The sequence below is a fragment of the Pan paniscus genome, chromosome 21 (assembly GCF_029289425.2).
Source record: "Pan paniscus chromosome 21, NHGRI_mPanPan1-v2.0_pri, whole genome shotgun sequence".
In the NCBI taxonomy this organism is placed as follows: domain Eukaryota; kingdom Metazoa; phylum Chordata; class Mammalia; order Primates; family Hominidae; genus Pan; species Pan paniscus.
The window spans coordinates 5,994,420-6,017,832 of NC_073270.2; the positions used below are offsets into that span (position 1 = coordinate 5,994,420).

Genomic DNA, 23,413 nt, shown 5'->3' on the forward strand with positions numbered 1-23,413 from the left:
AGAAAATAATTCTATTTATAATAGCATAAAAAGAATAAAATACAGCTGGGTGCGGTGTCTCACGCCTGTAATCCCAGCACTTTGGGAGGCTGAGGCAGGCAGATCACATGAGGTTGGGAGTTCGAGACCAGCCTGACCAACATGGAGAAACCCCTTCTCTACTAAAAATACAGAATTAGCCGGGCATGGTGGTACATGCCTGTAATCCCAGGTACTCGGGAGGCTGAAGCAGGAGAATTGCTTGAACCCCGTAGGTGGAGGCTGTGGTAAGCTGAGATCGTGCCATTGCACTCCAGCCTGGGCAACAAGAGCGAAACTCCATCTCAAAAAAAAAAAAAAAAAGGAATAAAATATTCATTGAAAGACTTGTGCAATGAAAACCACAAAACATTGCTGAAAGCAATTTTAAAAGACATAAATAAATGGAAAGATACCCTATGTTTATGGATTGAAAGACTTCATATTGTTAAGATGTCAAAACTATCCAAAGTGATCTATAGATTTCACGTAGTCTTTATCAAAAATCCCAGTGACATTCTTTGCAAAAATAGAAAAATCCACCCTGAAAGTCATGTGGAGTATTCTTTCAAGAATTTTTTTATGTTGGCATTGAGTATTGAAATCAGCTCTACAATAATTGTGACTTTTGACCTTTTGACTTTGATTGTGTGCTCCAACCCACTCTATACCTTGACTTCCCCATTTCTCAGATTCATATTTTGCTTCCTCTTTCAGCCAGTTGGTATATATCTTTTTTTTTTTTCTTTTTTTGAGACAGAATCTTGCTCTGTCGCCCAGGCTGGAGTGCAGTGGTGCCATCTCGGCTGACTGCAACCTCCGCCTCCCAGGTTCAAGCAATCAAGCAATTCTCCTGCTTCAGCCTCTCAAGTAGCTGGGACTACAGGCATGTGCCTCCAAGCCCGGATAATTTTTTTTTTTTTTTTTGAGACAGAGTCACCCAGGCTGGGGTGCAATGGCACAATCTCAGGTCACTGCAACCTCTGCCTCCCGGGTTCAAGCGATTCTCCTGCCTCAGCCTCCCGAGTAGCTGGGACTGCAGGCGCCTGCCTCCATACCTGGCTAATTTTTGTATTTTTAGTAGAGACGGGGTTTCATCATGTTGGCCAGGCTGATTTCAAATTCCTGACCTCAAGTGATCTGCCTGCCTCGTCCTCCCAAAGTGTTGGGATTACAGGCGTGAGCCTGTAAAGCACTTTTTGCAGGCAGATGTTAAACAAATAACTATATGTATATAACTACAATATACAACTATAGTAATATAATTTTTAAAAAATTTTTGAGTCATGGCTCACTGCTGCCTCAACCTCCTGGGGTCAAGAGTTCCTCCCACCTCTCAGCCTTCCAATAGTATATATATATTTGCTGGGTGTGGTAGCTCATCCGTATAATTTCAGTACTTTGGGAGGCCGAGGCAGGAAGACTGCTTATCCTAGCTACTTGGGAGGCTGAGGCAGCGCAAGGATCCCTTAAGCTCAGGAGTTCAAGGTTGCGGTGAGCTGGAATCACACCACTGCACAGCGGACTGGGTGACAGAGCAAGACCCTGTCTCCAAAACACACACACACACACACAACTATTTTAAGCCATTGCACATCAGCCTGGGCAACATAGTGAGATCCTGTCTCTAAAAAATAAAAAATAAAAAGATAAAAAAAATAGTATTTCAAGTTTAATTTTTGAATGGGTAATACAAATAAAAAACAAAAATAAAAATAAATTAAAAATAAAAATATACAGTATTTTGAGTTTAATCTTTGAATGGGTAATACTTTTGTTTTTTTGAGAAAGAGTCTTGCTCTGTCGCCCAGGCTGGCGTGCAGTGGTGCAATCTCCGCTCCTGCAACCTCTGCCTCCTGGGTTCAAGTAATTCTCATGCCTCAGTCTCCTGAGTAGCTGGGACTGCAGGCGCACACCACCATGCGCAGCTAATTTTTTATAATTTTTGTAGAGACAAGGTTTTGCCACATTGGTCAGGCTGGTCTCCTGAGCTCAGGCAATCCACCCGGCTTGGCCTCCCAAAGTGTTGGGATTACAGGCGGAGCCACTGCACCCGGACCAAATGGGTAATACTTTTACATGGTTCAAAAGCCACATCAAAATATATGAAGAATTAGCCTTCTTCCCAGCCTTGTCTCCCATCTTTCCAACAACCATTAACCACAATTCTTAGTTTCTTATGTTTCACTTCCTTTCTTTATGAATAAACAAGCTAGTATTAATACAGATTCTTGCTTTCCCCCGATTTTAACTCTTACAGTAGCATGATGTACAGACTGTTCTGCATGCTTCTTCTCATGTAACAGTATGTATCTTGGGAATCTTTCCATATTTTTACCTTAAAAATTTCCATGTTTAAAAAAAAGGTGCATAATTTTTGTTTGTTTGTTTGTTTTTTTGAGACAGAGTCACTCTGTCTCCCAGCTGGAGTGCAGTGGTGCGATCTCAGCTGACTGCAACCTCCACCTCCTGGGTTCAAGCAATTCTCCTGCCTCAGCCTCCTGAGTAGCTGGGATTATAGGCGCACACCACTACACCTGGCTAATTTTTGTATTTTTAGTAAAGACGGGGTTTCACCATATTGCCGGGGCTGGTCTCAAACTCCTGACCTCAAGTGATCCACCTGCCTCAGCCTTGCATAGTATTTTACTGCAAGCTAGATATGATAGACTTTTTTTTTTTTTAGCCCTTGAATATCTGAGAATGTTCTTTTGCCCTTACACATGAAATATAAACTGGGTATAAAATCCTTGAGTCGCAATATTTTACCCCATAAAACTCTTGTAGAGGTTGGTATTAAGGCCAGCTTACATATATTTCTTTCTTGTTTTTCCCATCATTTCTACATGGATCCTATCTTTTTTCCTCTCACAGTTTAGATACTTTGCTGAATGGTCTTTATGTTTGTTTGCTTGTTTGTTTGAGACGGAGTCTTGCTCTGTCACCCAAGCTGGGATGTAGTGATGCCATCTCAGCAAACTCCGCCTCCCAGGTTCAAGCAATTCTACTGCCTCAGCCTCCCGAGTAGCTGAGATCAGAGGCAAGTGCACCCACACCCAGCTAATTTTTGTATTTTTAGTAGAGATGGGGTTTCACCATGTTGGCCAGGCTGGTCTCAGACTCCTGACTTCAAGTGATCCACCCGCCTCAGTGAATCATGTTTAAATGTAGATCTTCTCACTAATTTCATTCAGCAGACAGTAAACTCTTTGATCTGCATATTTCTTTATCTCAGGATAATTTTATTCTCTCATAGTTTCAATTATTAGGCCTAATGCTTTTTGTTCTGATTTCGCCTGAGAAACATTGATTATATGAATGCTAGCATATCAGTTAGGGATTTCAGGGAACATGAATTTTCTGAAATTCATGTTTTAGAAAACTCAGACACCAGTGACTTAAAATAGGTGTTTATTTTGCTCACATAATGAAATGTCAAGGGATAGGCAGTTGCGGGTCGTGGTTCAGTGGAATAAGGATGTTGGAGCCCAAACCCCCCAGTGCCCTCGGCTTTTTCATCATCGTCAAAATTTGGCCTCTCTAACACCAGCCTCACCTCTAACAAAACCAAAATAATGTCAAGAAAAGAAAAGGGAGAAAGGATATTTCCACTGTGTCTCTGACCCAGCTTTGTGTTCTCTGCCTGCTGTGATCCTCTTCGTCTATTACTCTGTTCTTTTTTGTCGCATTCCAGGCAAACTTTTTTACAGGTCACCCTCCAAAATGGATTTTAATGCTATTCTTGAATTTTAGTTTTCCTGCAATCCTTTTTGATACCATCCAACTGTCCTCTAACTTATCCTGCTGTCCTTTCATCTCAGTCATCTCTCCATGTGTGACGTTTGTTTTGCTTTTCAAAGGACTCAGAGTTTTTCCTTGTCTACCAAGTGTGTTGTGATACTTTTTGGAAGGCCTGCTCAATCCGTTATCCTTACCCCTTCTCTAAGAATAAGCTCCCTGGGCTTGGGAAAGATTTTATTTTAGTTTTATTTTTATTTATTTATTTTTTATTTTTTTTGAGACAGAGTCTCACTCTGTCGCCCAAGCTGGAGTGCAATGGCATGATCTTGGCTCACTCCTGAGCTGGGATTACAGGTGCCCACCACCACGCCCAGCTAATTTTTGTATTTTTGTATTATTTTTATTTATTTGTTTTATAATTTTGTTTTTTTTTTTTTTTGAGATGGAGTCTTGCTCTGTTGCCCAGGCTGGAGTGCAGTGGCACAATCTCAGCTCACTGCCGAGCCGGGATTACAGGCGCCCACCACCACGCCCAGCTAATTTTCATATTCTCATTTTTTATTATTTATATTTATTTATTTTTATTTATTTATTTATTTATTTATTTATTTATTTATTTATCTGTGACAGAGTCTCACTCTGTTGCCCAGGCTGGAGTGCAGTGGTGCAATCTCGGTTCACTGCAACCTCCACCTCCCAGGTTCAAGCGATTCTCCTGCCTCAGCCTCCCAAGTAGCTGGGACTACAGGTGCCCGCCACCACGCCCAGCTAATTTTTGTATTTTTAGTAGAGACAGGGTTTCACCATATTGGCCAGGCTGTTGTCGAATTCCTGACCTTGTGATCTGCTTGCCTTGGCCTCCCAAAGTGCTGGGGTTACAGATATGAGCCACCCCACCGGGCTTATTTATTTAATTTATTTTATTTTTTTCTGAGACGGAGTCTTGCTCTATTGCCCAGACTGGAGTCCAGTGGCATGATCTTGGCTCACTGCAACCTCTGCCTCCTGGGTTCAAGCAATTCTCCTGCCTCAGCTTCCTAAGTAGCTGGGATTACAGGTGCACACCAACACACCTGGCTAATTTTTGTATTTTTAGTAGAGATGGGGTTTCACCATGTTGGCCAGCCTGGTCTTGAACTCCTCAAGTGATCCACCCACCTCGGCCTCCCAAAGTGCTGAGATTACAGGCATGAGCCATTGCGCCTGGCCACTTTCACTGATTTTTGCTGAACTCTGGTATCTAACATGAATGTTGGTTGATATTTTCTTTTTTTTTTTTTTTTTTTGAGACGGAGTCTCGCTCTGTCGCCCAGGCTGGAGTGCAGTGGCACGATCTCGGCTCACTGCAAGCTCCACCTCCCGGGTTCACGCCATTCTCCTGCCTCAGCCTCCCGAGTAGCTGGGACTACAGGCGCCCGACACCACGCCCGGCTAATTTTTTGTATTTTTAGTAGAGGTGGGGTTTCACTGTGTTAGCCAGGATGGTCTCGATCTCCTGACCTCATGATCCGCCCGCCTCTGCCTCCCAAAGTGCTGGGATTACAGGCATGAGCCACCGCGCCCGGCTGGTTGATATTTTCATGTATGTTATCAAAGAAGACAAAGTAAAACAAGAACTATATATTTCAGAACTTCACTTGTTAATCAGAGGTAGGAGAACTTCTTTGCTGAAAAAAAAAGATTATGAACACTGGAAGAACATTTCCTCAAATGTTTGTTCATGCTATTCCAATGCAAAGGCTACAGCTACAGATATGACATACTTTTATCAACATTTTCACTAGTATTTTTTTTTTTGAGACAGGGTTTCCAGTTGCACAGACTGGAGTGCAGCAGTGCGATCTCGACTAATCCCAGATGTTTGCGAGGCTGAGGCAGGAGAATTGCTTGAACCTGGGAGGCAGAGAGTGCAGTGAGCCGAGATTACTCTACTGCACTCCAGCCTGGTTGACAAGAGTGAAACTCCGTCTCAAAAAAAAAAAAAAAATCAATGAAAACATTCCGTTAGAATCAACTTGCTATATGGAATTAGAAATAAATGTATGTTTTAGGCTGGGCAAGGTGGCTCATGCCTGTAATCCACGCCTATGGGTAGATCACTTGAGCCCAGGAGTTCCAGATCAGTGAAACCACATATCTACAAAAAAAAAAAAAAAGAAAAAAAAAATTAGCCGGGTGTGGTGGTGCGTGCCTGTAGTCCCAGCTACTAGAAGGCTGAGGTGGGAGAATCGCTTGAGCCCAGGAGGTCAAGACTGCAGGCCGGGCGCGGTGGCTCACACCTGTAATCCCAGCACTTTGGGAGGCCAAGGCAGGCGGATCACCTGAAGTCAGGAGTTTGAGACCAGCCTGACCAACATGGAGAAACCCCATCTCTACTAAAAACACAAAATTAGCCTGGCATGGTGCTGCATGCCTGTAATCCCAGCTACTCAGGAGGCTGAGGCAGGAGAATTGCTTGAACCTGGGAGGCGGAGGTTGTGGTGAGCCGCGATCACGCCATTGCTCTTCAGCTTGGGCAACAAGAGTAAAACTCCGTCTCAAAAAAAAAGACTGCAGTGAACCGAAACTGTACCACTGCATTTCAGCCTAGGCAACAGAGTGAGACATTACATCAAAGAAAAAGAAAGGGAAAAGGAAAAAAAGAGAAATACATATATTTTATCATCTGTAAATTGTATACCATATATCCCTTATATCAGAAAAATTTATCATAAACGTGTATATTAATATATATGCATTTTTTTTCTGGAAAGTTGGCTGTAAAAACATCTGTTAAACACCACTGGATGGCTACCTCACATTCCCAAATAACATGCCTCTCATTTCCACCCAGATTAACGCATTGCCTTTATTTGTGTGTGTGTGTGTGTGTGTGTGTGTGTGTGTTTTATTTTGTTTTGTTTTGAGACAGAGCCTCCTTCTGTCGCCCAGACTGAAATGCAGTGGTGCAATCTCAGTTCACTGCTGTCTTGGCCTCCTGGGCTCAAGTGATCCTCACACCTCAGCTTCCTGAGTAGCTGGGATTTTGAGATGGAGTCTCCTCAGTCCCCCAGGCCAGAGTGCAGTGACATGATCTTGGCTCACTGCAACCTCTGCCTCCTGGGTTCAAGTGATTCTCCTGCCTCAGCCTCCCAAGTAGCTGAGATTACAGGTGGCCACCACCATGCCCAGCTAATTTTTATATTTTTAGTAGAGACGGGGTTTCACCATGTTGGCCAGGCTGGTCTCGAACTCCTGACCTCAACGGACATCTGTCAGTCTCCAAAAAAAAGTATATATATATATTTCAGGATCTGATCCCCCTTATTATCTGCATCTTATCACTGCTATCCCCCTACTCAAGACACCCTCTTCTCTCCTCTGGATTATTGCAGTCATCGCCTGGTGGGCTCTGCTCTGATACCCTTGCCTTCTTACCCAACAGCCTAAGTGGTCCTTTAAAAAAGTCAGATGACAGCCAGGCATGGTGGCTCGCACCTGTAATTCCAGTGCTTTTGGACGTTGAGGCAGAAAGATTGCTTGAGCCAGGAGTTCAAGGCTGCAATGAGCTGTGATCATGCCACTGCACTCCAGCCTGGGCAACAGAGCAAGACCCTGTCTCTGCTACTGTTGTGGGAAGTCAGGGACCCTGAACAGAGGGACCTGCTGAAGCTGTGACAGAAGAACATAAATTGTGAAGATTTCATGGACATTTGTTAGTTCTCCAAATTAATACTTTTATAATTTCTTAGGCCTGTCTTTACTGCAATCTCTGAACATAAATTGTGAAGATTTCATGGACATTTATCACTTCCCCAATCAATACTCTTGAAATTTCCTATGCTTGTCTTTACTTTAATCTCCTAATCCCGTCATCTTCGTAAACTGAAGATGTATGTTGCCTCAGGACCCTGTGATGATTGCATTAACTGCACAAATTATTCGTGAAGCATGTGTGTTTAAACAATATGAAATTTGGGCACCTTGAAAAGAGAACAGGATAACAGCGATGTTCAGGGAACAAGGGAGATAACCATTAGGTCTGACTGCCTGGGAGCCGGGCAGGACAGAGCCATATTTCTCTTATTTACTATAAAAAAAGTCAGTTAAGACATTACAAAGTCCTTCTTCTGTCCAGAACCCTCTGTTATGGGCTGAATTGTGTCCCCCTCCAATTCAGTTCATATGTTGAAGTTCTAAGCCCCAGTACCTCAAAATGTAACTGTATTTGGGGATAGAGTCTTCAAAGAGGCAATTACGTTAAAACGAGGTCATTAGGGTGGGGTCTAATGTGTATGACTTATGCGTTAGAAGAGGAAAATTGAGGCCAGGCGCAGCGGCTTATGCCTGTAATCCCAGCACTTTGGGAGGCCAAGGTGGGCAGATCGCTAGAGCCCAGCAGTTCGAGACCAGCTTGGGCAACACAGCAGAACCCCGATTCCATAAAAAAAAATATAAACATTAGCCGGGCGTGGTGGTGCGCACCTGTAGTCCCACCAGCTATTTGGGAAGCTGAGGTGGGGGAATCACTTGAGTCCTGGAGATCAAGGCTGCAGTGACAAAAAAGAAGAAGCCAGATGCAGTGGCTCATGCCTCTAATCTCAGCACTTTGGGAGGCTGAGGCAGGTGGATCACTTCAGGTCAGGAGTTTGAGACCCGCCTGGCCAACATGGTGAAACCCCGTGTCTACTAAAAATACAAAAATTAGCTGGGCTTGGTGGTAGGTGCCTGTAATCCCAGCTACTCGAGAGGCTGAGGCAGGAGAATTACTTGAACCCGGGAGGTGGAGGTTGTTGTAAGCCGAGATCATGCCACTGCACTCCAGCCAAAGTGAGACTCCACCTCAAAAAAAAAAAAAAAAAAAGAAGAGGAAAATTGGACATCACACATAAAGGGAAGACCATGTGAAGTTATAGAAGAAGACTGCCATCTCAACAAGCCAAGGAAAGAGGCCTGAGGAGAAACCAACCCTGCTGACACCTTGGTCTTGGACTTCAAGCCTCCACAATGGTGACAAAATTAGTTTCTGTTGTTTAAGCCACCCAGTCTGGGGTACTTTGTTATGACAGCCCTAGCAATCTAATACATTCACCAGTGGCTCCCAATTTCACCCAGATAAAAAGCCAAAGTTCTTACTCAAACTTACCAACCCTAAACTTAGCAAACTTGGTGTCCACTGCTTGGAAACTTGTTCAGCCAACTGGAAGGCTGGAGAATTCCCACTGTTAGGTGGAAACTGGATCAACAGAGTTAGTGTTGCAACAAGAAAAATCCAACATTGGAAAGAAAACTAACCTTAATGATTTAATAACTAAAGATCTCATCTCAGAAAGTTTAGCCAACTCTGTCTCCTTCCCTTTGTGATGCTCTGCCCCTCCATGGAGATCATGGGAACAATTCTTAAGCTCTTTGTAGACTGGGCAAGGACACATAAATCCCCTAAGTCAGAACTGGGTATCAATGGTGGGTTAAGGGCTGAAATATAGAAACGTGTGCAATTATTTGATGGTTTATGGCTCATTTCAACCAAAAGACCATTCCTAGCCCATTTGCACTGTTTTCATTGAGATGTCAAAAGTGCTGAAAGGAGGCTGGGAAAACTGGTTGGCTCCTGTCTGGGGCAGGCAGCTGATAGAGGAAATTAGCTGGTTCCTATAATTGGCACTGTAGCTCCCAATGAAGAGAGGGCAGACAGATTTAAATGAGCTGTTTTTGGGAGGAGGTGGGGAAGGAAAGGAGAGATGATTTGGGTGGAGAGCATACATGAAGATGTAGGGGAGGCTGGACACAGTGGCTCACAACTGTAATGCCAGCACTTTGGGAGGCCAAGGCAGGCAGATCACCTGAGGTCAGGAGTTTGAGACCAGCCTGGCCAACATGGTGAAACCTCGTGTCTACTAAAAATACAAAAAAATCGGACCAGCCTGGCCAACATGGTGAAACCCTGTCTCTGCTAAAAATTAGCTGGGTATGGTGGTTCACACCTATAATTTCAGCTACTCGGGAAGCTGAGGCAGGATAATCAGTTGGATCTGGGAGGTGGAAGTTGTGGTGAGCCAAGATCACACCACTGCACTCCAGCCTGGACGATAGAGTGAGACTCCGTCTCAAAAAAAAAAAAGATGTAGTGGATGTTGTTGGTGCCATCCAGATCCTGTTCATCTGCTGTCTCAGTCAGCTCAAGCTACCAAAAAGCACCACTAGCTTTGGCTTAAACAACAGAAATGTGTTTTCTCATAGCTCTGGTGGCTAGAAGTCCAAGATCAAGGCACGTGCAGGATGGATTTCTTCTGAGTCTCTCTCTTTGGCTTGCAGATGGCCATAGTCTCTCTGTGTCCTCAAATGGTCTTTCTTCTGTGCATATGTATTCCTGGTGTCTCTCTGTGTGTCCTAATTCCCCTTCTTATAAGGATATCAGTCAGACTGGATTAGGGGCCAACCTAACAGCCTCATTTTAAGTTAATTACCTCTTTAAAGGCGCTGTCGGCCGGGCGTGGTGGCTCATGCCTGTAATCCTAGCACTTTGGGAGGCCGAGGTGGGTGTATCACGAGGTCAGGAGATCGAGACCATCCTGGCTAACATGATGAAACCCCGTCTCTACTAAAAATACAAAAAATTAGCTGGGCGTGATGGCGAGCATCTGTAGCCCCAGCTACTCCGGAGGCTGAGGCAGGAGAATGGTCTGAACCCGGGAAGTGGAGCTTGTGGTGAGCCGACATCACGCCACTGCACTCCAGCCTGGGCGACAGAGCGAGACTCCGTCTCAAAAAAAAAACAAAACAAACAACAACAAAAAAAAGGCTCTGTCTCCAAATAGAGTCACATTCTGAGGTACTGGAGGTTAGGGTTTCCACATATGACATTTTGGAGGACACAATTAAGCTCATACAGCTGCCTGGTGCATCTTTCCCCCAGCTGCAGGGAGTGATGGTTGATAATGACTCACAACTGCCCCATTTTCTAGAGAGTTATTTTTGGCCAACTGGGGTCGCCTTGTCTGGGAGGTTACTCACCCCCAGCAGCCTGCAAACAGTGCTGTGTGACTCTGTTGTATAAAGGCTGGTCCTCTTGCCCCAGGGTGAGACCAACACTGTGGTGCTATTCATACTTCTGAGCTCTCTGTGGGATCATGCTAAGGCTAGATTCTAGATGAAAACCACATCTTTGCTCAGCTTCTTCCTCTGTCACATGTGGCTTCCCTCACTTCCTTCTCATGGGAGCACTCCCCGAAGACATCACGTGCAGCTGAATCCCCGCCTCAGGCTCTGCTTTTAGGGACCCTGACTTACAACATTATTATCTTTTTTTTTGACACAGGGTCTTGCTGTGTCACCCAGGCTAGACTGCAGTGGCATTATCAATGAAAAAAATGGAGGAAATGTTTATCAAATTGTAAATGACTCTAAGCTTGAAGGAACAATCAGTATGTGAGATAATAATGGCTAGGCACGGTGGCTCACACCTGTAATCCTAGCACTTTGAGAGGCCAAGGCAGGAGGATTGTTTAAGACCAGCCTGGGCAACATAGTGAGACACTGTCTCTAAAAAAAAAAAAAAGAGAGAGAGATGATAACACTAAGTAGGGTTTAGGGCAATCTCTGTGATCCAGAATGATGGACTGAACAAGTAAAATCAAATTTAACAGGGATATGTGAAAAAGCCTATATTCAGATTCACTTAATTATTTTATTTTATTTTATTTTTTTGAAATGGAGTCTTGCTCTTATTGCCCAGGCTGGAGTGCAACGGTGTGATCTTGGCTCACTGCAACCTCTGCCTCCCAGGTTCCAGCAGTTCTCCTGCCTCAGCCTCCCAAGTAGCTGGGATTACAGGCGTGCATCACCATGCCCAGCTACTTTTTGGATTTTTAGTAGAGACAGGGTTTCACCAGGCTGGCCAGCCTAGTCTTGAACTCCTGAGTGATCTGCCCGCCTCAGCCTCCCAAAGTGCTGGGATTACAGGCATGAGCCACCGCACCCGGCCTTTTATTTAAATCTTTTAAGTCAACCTGCCTGACTCTTCTATTAGAAAGCATGCATGGCCCATCCCTTGAGAAATGCCCCCACTTTCCCCCTCCCCCCTCCTTTTTATTTTTTGAGACAGAGTCTCACTTTGTCACCCAGGCTGGAGCACAGTGGCCTGATCTCGGCTCACTGCAACCTCCGCCTCCTGGGTTTAAGCAATTCTCCTGCCTCAGCCTCCTGAGTAGCTGGGACTACAGGCACCTACCACCACATTCAACTAATTTTTGTATTTTTAGTAGACAGGGTTTCGCTATGTTGGCCAGGCTGGTCTCAAACTCCTGATCTCAAGTGATCTGTCCCCCTTGGCCTCCCAAAGTGCTGGGATTATAGGTATGAGCCACTGTACCTGGCGTCCCCTGTTATTTCTGATCCCTCCTTTGGATAGGTACACCCTCCTCCAGGTCCTACATCCTCTCTCCAGGGCCAGACTAGGAGGGTCTTCAGGAAGATGAGGAAGGAGACGCAGAGGACCTAGGAAAGAAAAATCCCTTCATGACTGAGTAGGCCCCACCAGCCTACTTTGTCCCTCTCCTATTTACTGCCCTCTTTCTCCTCACAGGGAGCCGGACCATTCCTCACCCAAGAGTCTACCTGCGGGGAAGTACGCAAGACAGTCCTCTTTTGCAGAGAACTGCCAGTTTGGGTTTTCCTTTAAACTTTAAAGGAATTTGACTTTCACCCTTCCGGCACCTACAGACCCACCATGGTCACTCATGGTCAACTATCTTTTCTTAGAGAGAACATGTTTAAAACTAGGTATGTGGGTATATTCATCAAAGAGAAAATTAGCTGGGCATGGTGTCGCACACCTGTAGTCCCAGCTACTCAGGAGGCTGAGGCTGAGGTGGGATGACAAGGTTGAGCCCAGGAGTTTGAGACCAGCCTGGGCAACATAGTGAGACCCAGTCTTTATGAAAATGAAATAAAATAAATTAGCTGGGCATGATGGTACATGCCTGTAGTGGTAGCTACTCTGGAAGCTGAGGCGGAAAGGATTGCTTGAGCCCAGGAGTTCTGGGTGACAGAGCAGGACCTTATCTTTAAAAATAATAGTAATAAGAATACAATTTACAAGAAGGAGAAAATAAACCTGGAGCTGAAGCCCTCATGAAACAGTGCACTTGAAAAAACAAAGGCTCTATTTCAGTAAGTATAGGTTAGGTAATGCTACAAAAACAAACAAATCCAAAATCGAAGTGGCTCAAAACTACATGTTTTATTTTCGTTTTCTTTCTTTTATTTTCTATTTATTTTTTTTTTTGAGACAGGTTTTGTTCTGTTGCCCAGACTGGAGTGCAGTGGTGTGATCATGGCTCACTACAGCTTCCACCTCCCAGCCTCTGTCATTCAGATACCCCAACCCCAGTTCTCCTTTATGGAAGTAATCAGCCTTACCAATTTCCTGTGTCTCCTTCCAAAAAAAATTCTCAACAACAAATACACATTTATATACATGAGTCTGTTGTATATAGCATATGTTGTATATAGTACCTAGAAAAATGCAAAAAAAAAACTTGTATGTAAGGTTTAAAAAATAACTCATTAATACCCAGTTGAAGGAATAGAAGTGAGAAGATCCCTCCCCAAAGCCCCTGTCTGTGCCTCCCTGAACATAGCCAGCTTATTCCTAAACATGCTCATGATTCTGACTTTAGTGATAGCCATAGCCTTGCCTTTATTTTATCCTTGCCTTTATTTTATTTTTGTTTTTGAGAGAGTGTCTCAGTGTTGCCCAGGCTGGAGTGCAGTGGCTTGATCATGGCTCACTGCAGCCTCAACCCCCACTCAGTGATCCTCCCACTCAGCCTCCAGAGTAGCTGGGACCATAGCACCACTTCCAGCTAATTTTTTTTTTTTTTTTTGAGACAGAGTCTCGCTCTGTCGCCCAGGCTGGATGGAGTACAGTGGCGCAACCTCGGCTCGCTGCAACCTCCGCCTCCTAGTTTCAAGCAGTTCTCCTGCGTCAGCCTCCTGAGTAGCTGTGATTACAGGCAACCACTACCATGCCTGGCTAATTTTTGTATTTTTAGTAAAGATGGGGTTTCACCATGTTGGCCAGACTGGTCTCAAACTCCTGACCTGAGGTAATCCACCCGCCTTGGCCTCCCAAAGTGCTGGGATTACAGGCATGAGCTACTGCTCCCAGCCAGCTAATGTTTTTAATCTTCTGTAGTGATGACTTCTTGCTATATTGTTCAGGCTAGTCTTGAACTTCTGGCCTCAAACAATCCTCCCGCCTTGGCCTCCCAAAATGCTGGGATTACAGGCATGAAACACTGCACCCAGCCCTGTTACCTTACCTTTTAAAAAAGAATAGTTTTAGCACCTGTGTACACATCCCCAAATAATATAGGTTTTTCTATTTTTGAAATGTATGGACTGGAATCATATGTTGTACAGTGTATTGTCTTTTTTTTTTTTTTTTTTTTGAGATGGAGTCTTGCTCTGTCACCCAGGCTGGAGTGCAGTGGCACAATTTCAGCTCACTGCAACCTCCACCTCCCAGGTTCAAGCAATTCTTCTGCCTCAGCCTCCTGAGTAGCTGGGATTACGGGAATACACCACGACGCCCAGCTAGTTTTTGTATTTTCAGTAGAGGCAGGATTTCACCCGGTTAGCCAGGCTGGTCTCGAACTCCTGAGCTCAAGTGATCTGCCTGCCTCAACCTCCCAAAGTGCTGGGATCACAGGTGTGAGCCACTGTGCCTGGCCCACTGTATTGTCTTTTGTGTCTTGTCTTTCTCAGTTAACATTTTGTTTCTCAGATTCATCCACATATAGTTAGAGTTTTGTCATTTCCATTATTGTGTAGTATTTCATTATGAATATACCGTAATTTATCAATTTTCCTTTTGGGGGACATTTGAGTTTTCAACTTGGGGCTATTACATGCAGTACTTCTATCCATGGGTCTTGGTGCACATGTGCATGAGAAGGATTCTTGGGTTATAGAGTGTGTCTTCAGTTTTACTGATAATATCAGATAGTTTTCCAAAGCCATATTAGTTTATGTTCTCACCAGTAGTATAAAAATGTTCGCATTCTCTCTACCTTTGTCAAATCTTGGCATTGTCAGAGTATATGATTATTGATTATTGTAAACACATGGGAGTGTAGTATACAGTTTATTCTCCAAACTTGCCTTTTAAAAAACACAATACAGCCTGGAATTTATGCTATCAAAAATATGAAGACATTCATTTGTATGCTTGTATAACATATTATGATATCAATACCTTACTTTTTCCCTCCTCTTTCTTGAATAATGCATCATTTTCAACATAGACTTGTAGGGCAAAGATGGCACATTATTCACAGCTCATTTCTCTGCCTGTGGCAGACATTACTAATTGATCACAACACTCTTTCCCACTGAGTGCAGATGTAGCCTCAGATCCCTTTCAATGCAGTGCTCTAGTACCTTGCTACTCAAAATGTAGTTTCAGAACTGGCAGCATCAGCATTACCTGGGAGTCTGTGAGAAATGCAGAATCTCAGACCCACCCCAAACTCCCTGAGTCACATCCTGCATTCTCAGGTGATTCACCACAAGGAAGGCTGGGAAGTGCTAGCCTAGGCTGCCCTTATCAATCAATCAAAGCCATTCTATGGGATGAATGTGTGTGTCCTCCCTATTTCAGAGGCACACTACATGGCTCTGTCCTTGCTCCTGTCCTTTTCCAAGCGCTTATCTATGCATTGTATGAGAACATAGGTCATAGGCTGATCTGATTTGCTGACAGTAAGAATCTCAGGGGAAAGCTGAAACACTGGATTGGGGAATCATGATACAAACCTACTGAGAGGATGGAGCAAAGGACCAATTTCAACAATTGGCTAAATAAAGTTCAACCAAAAAAAAGACTTCACAGGAGTATACTTGAAAATAGGGCATTAGGGGGTTCACAGCATCTGTTCCGGAACAGGTACCTGGTGTTCTTAAGAGGGTTCTATTACAGATTAGTTTGGGAAGCACCACTGTGCTTTTTCCTCCTCTTAGAAAGTCCATTTATAGGCCAGGCGTGGTGGCTCATGCCTGTAATCCCAGCACTTTGAGAGGCCGAGGCGGGCAGATCACCTGAGGTCAGGAGTTCAAGAACAGCCTGGCCAACATGGTGAAACCCCATCTCTATAAAAATACAAAAAAATTAGCCAGGCATGATGGCGGGTGCCTGTAATCCCAGCTACTCAGGAGGCTGTGGTGAGAGAATCGCTTGAGCCTAGGAGGCAGAGGTTACAGTGAGCCGAGATCGCACCATTGCACCCCAGCCTAGGCAACAAAAGTGAAACTCCGTCTCAAAAAAAAGAAAAAAGAAAGCCATTTATGTGGCTGGGTGTGGAGGCTCACACCTGTAATCCCAGCACACTGGGAGGCAGAGGTGGGAGAATCACTTGAGCCCAGGAGTTCAAGACCAGCCTGGACAACACAGTGAGACTCTGTCTCAATTAAAAAAAAAAAAAAAAGTCAATTTATGCACTAGAAAATACAGAGACCTGGATGCCCATGGTAAAGAAGTAAATTTCTCTTTGTTTAAATCAGTAGTCCTAGGTCGAGCACAGTGGCTCACACCTGTAATCCCAGCACTTTGAAAGGCCAAGGCAGGCCGATTGCTTGAGTTCAGGAGTTCAAGACCAGACTAGGCAACATGGTGAAACCCTGTCTCTACTAAAAACAAAAATACAAAAAATTAGCTGTGTGTGGTGGTGCATGCTTGTAGTCCCAGCTACTCAGGAGGCTGAGGTGAGAGGATCACTTGAGCCCGGGAGTTCAAGGCTGCAGTGAGCCCTGATCGTGCCACTGCATTCCAGCCTGGGAAACAGAGTGAGACCCTGTCATAAATAATAAATAAATAAATAAATAATCAGCAGTCCCTAAACAGAACTGTATATTACCTATTGATATCTACAGAGCTGGTATTCTATGGAATACAATGTGGGAAACACTGGCTTGGGGCTTTGGTTTATAGACTGAGCTATGAAAAAGACAATACTAGCTTTGAAGCACATAAAGAGAAGTATAGTCTCCAGGGACAGAGAGAGGAGATGCTCTGCTCCCTGCATTCTGAGCACTATATTGCCTTCATAAGTTACGAGGGAGGGACATTGAGAGACTCCAGTGTCTTCAGAGATGGACCCCAGGACAGTGAAGCCTCACCACGGCTGTCCTACTGTGAATGTGTAACTTAGAGCAGTTTTTCCTATCCTGTCTCAACACAGTAATTGGGGAGGAGGAAGGGAGGCTGGTGGACCTGAGTGCTTAAGAAGTCCCCAGAGGACCAAAAGTCTCCAGGGGAGGACTGCATAATCCTCCTCCATCCCCCTCAACAGGAATCACTAAGTAGCTGCTATGAATTTTTTTTTTTTTTTGAGATGGAGTCTCGCTCTGTCACCCAGGCTGGAGTGCAATGGCGTGATCTCATCTCACTGCAACTTCTGCCTCCCAGTTTCAAGCAATTCTCCTGCCTCAGCCTACTGAGTAGCTGGGATTACAGGCGTGCACCACCGCACCTGGCTAACTTTTGTATTTTTTGGTGGAGATGGGGTTTCACCATATTGGCTGGGCTGGTCTCGAACTTCTGACCTCAAGTGGTCTGCCCACCTCGGCCTCCCAGAGTGCTGGGATTACAGGTGTGAGCCACCATGGCCGGCCTGCTATGAAATATTTAATGGCACATCCTGTGGAAAAGGAACTAAGCTTTCTTTGAGGGGGATCGGAGAACAGACCTGAGACAGGTGGATTAAAGTTACAGAAAAGTGAAAAGTCATACAAGCTGCATATACATACAGATGTACATATACATGTGTATTCTCTGACCATGATGAAATAGAATTTATAACAAAAATCCAAAAAATTATCCCAAAATTTGTTAACTTGGAAATTTTTATAAAATTTCTAAATGATTCTTGGTTCCAAGGGGAAATAAAAACACAAATTACAACCTAGAAATAAAACATAATTAGAGAGCTACATGTCAAAATCTGGAAAATGTGGCCAAAGTGGTACTTAGGAAAATGCATACCCACAGGCTCACAGATAACGAAACAAGAAAGACTGGCTGGGAGTGGTGGTGCACATCTGTAATCCCAGCACTTTGAGAGGCTGAAAGCAGGTGGATCACCTGAGGTCAGGAGTTCGAGACCAGCCTGGCCAATATGGTGAAACCCTGTCTCTACTAAAAATACAAAAATTAGACAGGTGTGGTTGTGCACACCTGTAGTCCCAGCTACTTGGGAGGCTGAGGCAGGAGAATCACTTGAACCCAGGAGGCAGAGGTTGCAGTGTGCTGAGATTGCACCACTACACTCCAGCCTGGGCAACAGAACAAGACTCCATCTCAAAAACAACAAAAACAAAAACATTATCAGGCCGGGTGCAGTGGCTCACGCCTGTAATCCCAGCACTTTGGGAGGCCGAGGCAGGTGGATCACCTGAGTTCGAGAGTTCGAGACCAGCCTGACCAACATGGAGAAACCCCATCTCTATTAAAAACACAAAATTAGCTGGGTATGGTGGGGCATGGGTGTAATCCCAGCTACTTGGGAGGCTAAGGAAGGAGAATCGCTTGAACCCAGGAGGTGGAGGTTGCGGTGAGCCAAGATCACGCCATTGCACTCCAGCCTGGGCAACAAGAGCGAAACTCCATCTCAAAATAAAAAAAGACTGACATTAAGTAAATTAAATTTTCTACCTAGGAGGCTGACAAGTGAATAGCAAAATAAGTCCAAAGGAAGTATAAGCAAAAATTACTAAAGATGAAAACAAAAATAAATCAAATGAAAACAAAACTCAATAATAAATTTTATCAAACCAAATGCTAATTCAATGAAGGAAAAATAATAAAACGGACATTTTTGAAAAAGGTGATCAAAGAAAAAAAAGAGTTGAAAACAAAGATAGCATTTGTAGTAAGAAAGAAAACCAAAGTACAGATACTTGTACAGATTAAAAAAATACCAGGGGCTAGGCGTGGTGGCTCATGCCTGTAATCCCAGCACTTTGGGAGACCGAGGTGGGAAGATCACTTGAGCTTAGAAGTTTGAGACCAGCCTGGGCCAACAAAGTGAGATCTCATCTCTATTAAAAAAACAAAAACCAAAAAGATATCTTTTTTTTTCATGAATGAAATGCAAATATCCAATAAGCACATGAAAAGATGAAAAATATAGGAAGGCAGGTTTAGTCTCATTATAAAGACTAACTTCCTCAGCCAGGTGTGGTGGCTCTCACCTGTGATCCCAGCACTTTGGGAGGCCGAGGTGGGAAAGATCACCTGAGCTCGAGTTTGAGAACAGCCTAGGCAACATGGCAAGACCCCATGTTGCCTAGGCAACATCTCTCAAAAAAAAAGATTAACTTCCCAATGCATTGAAATAACCCATGAGTATGATGAACTCTGTCACAAGGAAGGGACACCAGAGGCTCAGATGTTGGCTGAGAGGTGACCAATTGTCAGGAGCAGGGGCACTGGTGATCTTAGGGGATGGGAACAGAGAAATCTCTGTTTCTGTGATTTCCATGATCCATTTCCCTGAGCTGCTTGTTTTCACCAATGGTCCTTGTTGTTATGGGCAGCAAAGTCCCTCTAATGATCTCTTTGAGGCTAGCCAGCAGGGGAGAAGCGGCTGTGAGTGGGGCCTATTTTCCTGGCTTGCAGGAAGCCAGGGGGCCAGAGCAGAGGCCCCCTACTGCCCTTCACTCCTCACTACCACCAGCTTCCCAGGTGTCCTGGACACATGTGGGATGCCTCTGAGATAACTGGGTTAAGGCCAGGGCCTGTCTAATGCCTGGGCTCTGGAGCAGGACCCGGGTTCTGTGGGAGCTCATATGAAGGACAGGAAGTGACCAGTCCACAGACTGGACCAAAGGTCTGTGACTCATTGGTTGTATGTAGTAGGGATCACGCCCCTGCCATGCCAAACACCAAAACTGTAGGTCAGATTGGAGTTGTACTGGAGTAATACCATGACGAGGAGTGGGCTGCACTGGAGACCCCCGTCCCTGGAATGACCGGGGAAGCAGGGGCTGATGTGAGGAAGGGTGGAGACAGGCTGCGGTGATGGGGAAGGAGGCCACAAGTTCCCGGTTTTGGCATGCTGCTCAGGCCTTCGCCTCCCCATGCTGGCTGTATTCTACCCGCACACCCATATTGGCCCAGACTGGGAAACCTCACAGCTTTGCTAAGTCATGGTCAGGTTAGTCAAGGCCAGTAAACCACGTGGGTGATGCATCATTGCCACCCTGGCACGCCTCCTTCCAGACCAGGCTGGGACTGGCTCTCCACGTCCCAGGGCCTGGCCTTGGGCTTCTCTGCCAGCTGGTCAGGGTGAGTCACTCTTCTTTGGAGGATGCTGCCTTCCTCTTATGTTAGACATGAAGGGCTTTTTTGTCCTCCTAGAGTTCTGGAGCATCCCAGAAAAGGCAAAACTAGGGAGCAGAGGAAAGAGAACATTTTTTAAAAAACAAAAATGTTACCTGGGCGCGGTGGCTCACGCCTGTAATCCCAGCACTTTGGGAGGCTGAGGTGTGAGGATCATCTGAAGTCAGGAGTTTGAGACCAGCCTGGCCAACATGGTGAAACCCCGTTTCTACTAAAAGTACAAAAAAATTAGCTGGGTGTGGTGGCGTATGCCTGTAGTCCCAGCTACTTGGGAGGCTGAAGCAGGAGAATAGCTTGAACCCGGGGGGCAGAGGTTGCAGTGAGATTGTGCCACTGCACTCCAGCCTGGGCGACAGAGCGAGAGAGACTCTGTCTCAAAAAAAAAAAAAAAAAAAAAAAATCAAAACCCCAAACATACCCAAGGATCCTCCTTCTGGTTATTCACATCTGTGATTAACGAGGTCACACCTTGACCGTCCCTTGGGTCAGACAGAACTTCGCTGACCCGGGTTAACGCTCATCATCCCTCACAGGCAGGAGGGTGTTCATCCCCTCACTCACCTGTTTCCAGTCTCTGGCCCCCACCCCTGGGGTCCTCAGCTGCCAATCCATATACATCCAAGCCCCTGTTTAAGCTTTTAATTGCTCCCAGTGACTTCAAAATGAAGCAATATTCCACCGTCTTAGCTTGGGTTTACGTAAAAGTAGATTTCAGGTATGGATAGTTTCTTTGGAAAGGACTCCAAGTAGTGGAGAAGTGAGAAACGGCGCAGGGCGGAAAGCCAAGGAAAGGTGCATTGAAGTGCAGATGATCACTGCGGGCACCAGGCTCGCTCCTGCAGGGATCCTCTGCAGAGCTGGGTAAAAGATGCTTCAGAATTATCCGGCGAGGGGGGAAAACAGGTGGGCAGTTACTCACGGATTCCTGGCACTCATTGGTTGAGGGTTGTCCTCAGGAAAATAAAGCCCCAGTATGTCCAGGCTACTCTACACGGGCTGAGCAAGTTTCAGTGGTGCTGGAGAAACCCGTGCGGTTTCTGCAGTGGGAACATGTCAGGTGTCCTGGAACTGCCCACCACGCTGCAGATGAATATGCCACAATGTCAACAGTGTTTAGGCTCATATATATATATATATTTATATATATACATATATATATATATATTTTTTTTTAAGACAGTCTTGCTCTGTCACCCAGGCTGGAGTGCAATGGCACCATCTTGGCTCACCACAACCTCCACCTCCTGGGTTCAAGCGATTCTCCTGCCTCAGCCTCCCGAGTAGCTGGGACTACAAGTGCGTGCCACCACACCCGGCTAATTTTTGTATTTTTAGTAGAGGCAGGGTTTCACTATGTTGGCCAGGCTGGTCTCGAACTCCTGACCTCATGATCCACCTACCTCAACCTCCCAAAGTTCTGGGATTAAGGCATGAGCCACCACACCCGGCCTCCCCACCCAGCCCCCCCCCCACTTTTTTTTTTTTTTAAGACAGAGTCTCACTCTGTTGCCCAGGCTGAAGTACAGTGGCACAGTCATGACTCACTACAACCTCCGCCTCCTGTGCTCAAGTGATCCTCCCACCTCAGCCTCCAGAGTAGCTGGGAGTACAGGCATGCACCACCAGACCTGGCTATTCTTTAAATTTTTTCGTAGAGACAAGAGATGGAGTCTCACCGTTATCCAGGCTGGTCTCAAATTCCTGGGCTCAAGCAATCTGCCCACCTTAAGTGTTGGGATTACAGGTGTGAATCACTGCGCCCAGCCTCAGGCTCCTCTTTCTTGCTTCAGCATCCATTATCGAGGTTGCTCTCTTCAAGTTTGCAAGGCACGCTGCAGTTCCACATCCAGGTCCCAGGCAGGTGGAAAGGTCAAAGAATGTCTTGCAGCTGATATTGCAGCTGTTCCCGTTTTAAGTCGTTTTCGCCAACAACTTCCACCTGTGTTCCATTGGCCAGCACCTAGCCACATGACCATACCTAGGTAGAAGGCATGCTGGGAAACGTAGTTTTTCTATTAATGGCTGTGCGTATTAGTCTGTTCTCACACTGCTATGAAGAAATGTCCGAGATTGGGTAATTTATAAGGAAAAGAAGTTTAATTGACTGACAGTTCTGCATTGCTAGGGAGGCCTCAGGAAACTTAACAATCATGGTGGAAGGCAAAGGAGAAGCAGGCACCTTCTTCACAGCGCACCAGAACAGAGTGAGTGCAAGCAGGGGAAGTGCCAGATGCTTACAAAACCATCAGATCTCATGAGAGTCACTCACTATCACAAGAACAGCTTGGGGGAAGCCACCCCATGATCCAATTACCTCCACCTAGTACCTCCTTTGATACACGGGAATTACAGGGATTACAATTCAAAGTGAGATTCGGGTGGGGACCCAGAGCCAAATCATATCACCATGTTAGGCCAAGATTATCCAGCGGTTTTATTACTCATCCAGCTAAGGTTCAGTGGTTCTATTACTAAAGAAAAAGGGGAGAATGGATGTAGTACTGGGCATCCAGCCATCTGTACCACCCTGCAGTCCCTTTGTGAGAATATGAGCATCCCAGTCTCTTCAGCATCACTCTCAGTACCAAGGATGGTATGAAGGGGACAGGAATCCTCCTACCCTCAGGAACAGAGGTGGGGCCATGGGGAGTGGTCTGTGCCATTCTCACCATTCACAAGAGGAGTTGCATAGGGGGTAGAGGGCAGCTGGAATTCCTTTGGCCTGCTCCTCTAGGCATATGGAACATTCCCTCCACATATCCTGCTCTTGGTAGGAGAAGCTCTCTGCTGCATTTTACAATCAGAGTCATTTTCATGCTAACGTACTTATTCCTAGGACATTTTCAGTTTAGCCCTTTTAAGATGCTTATCTCAAATTAGAGGCACCAACCTCAGTCAGGTGGTGACACCTGTGTTCCTCTTCCTTCTGGAAGCCTTGAGCTGAGTCCTCCTTCGGGACTCCTCCCACTGATGCCTCCCATCATGTACCCGCGGGATGCTGGTAGATGTTTGTGGTCAGCTTTCTTTTGTTCCTGTGAGGTGGATTCGAGACTCTGAGAAAGAAACACCGCTTCTCAATTCTACCACAAGTTCTGCCTCTTCAACCCTAAAAAAATCCTAATTGTCAAGAAATCACATCTTATGCATTTTGGTGCTCCACAACACTTCCTGAAGGCCTGTGTGAGGCAGGAGCTCAAGATCTACTTGTTCACTGCATGGTTGTTTGTGATCTGTCACTCAGTGAGTGACCAAGGTAAACTACCTCTGAAGAGA

At 45.3% G+C, this 23,413-nt stretch overlaps 1 protein-coding gene across 1 annotated transcript in view; it reads right to left on the bottom strand.

Moving 5' to 3' along the window:
- Positions 1–23,147, bottom strand: part of SLC23A2 (solute carrier family 23 member 2) — a 215,885-nt gene extending 192,738 nt beyond the window's left edge. Inside the window, exons 1-2 of the mRNA XM_055104516.2 lie at positions 21,817–23,147; positions 21,060–21,220 (exon numbers count right to left, since the gene is read on the bottom strand). The gene's annotated coding sequence lies outside the window, so the exon portion shown is untranslated. The remainder of the gene's footprint in view (positions 1–21,059; positions 21,221–21,816) is intronic.
- Positions 23,148–23,413: the final 266 nt, after the last annotated feature.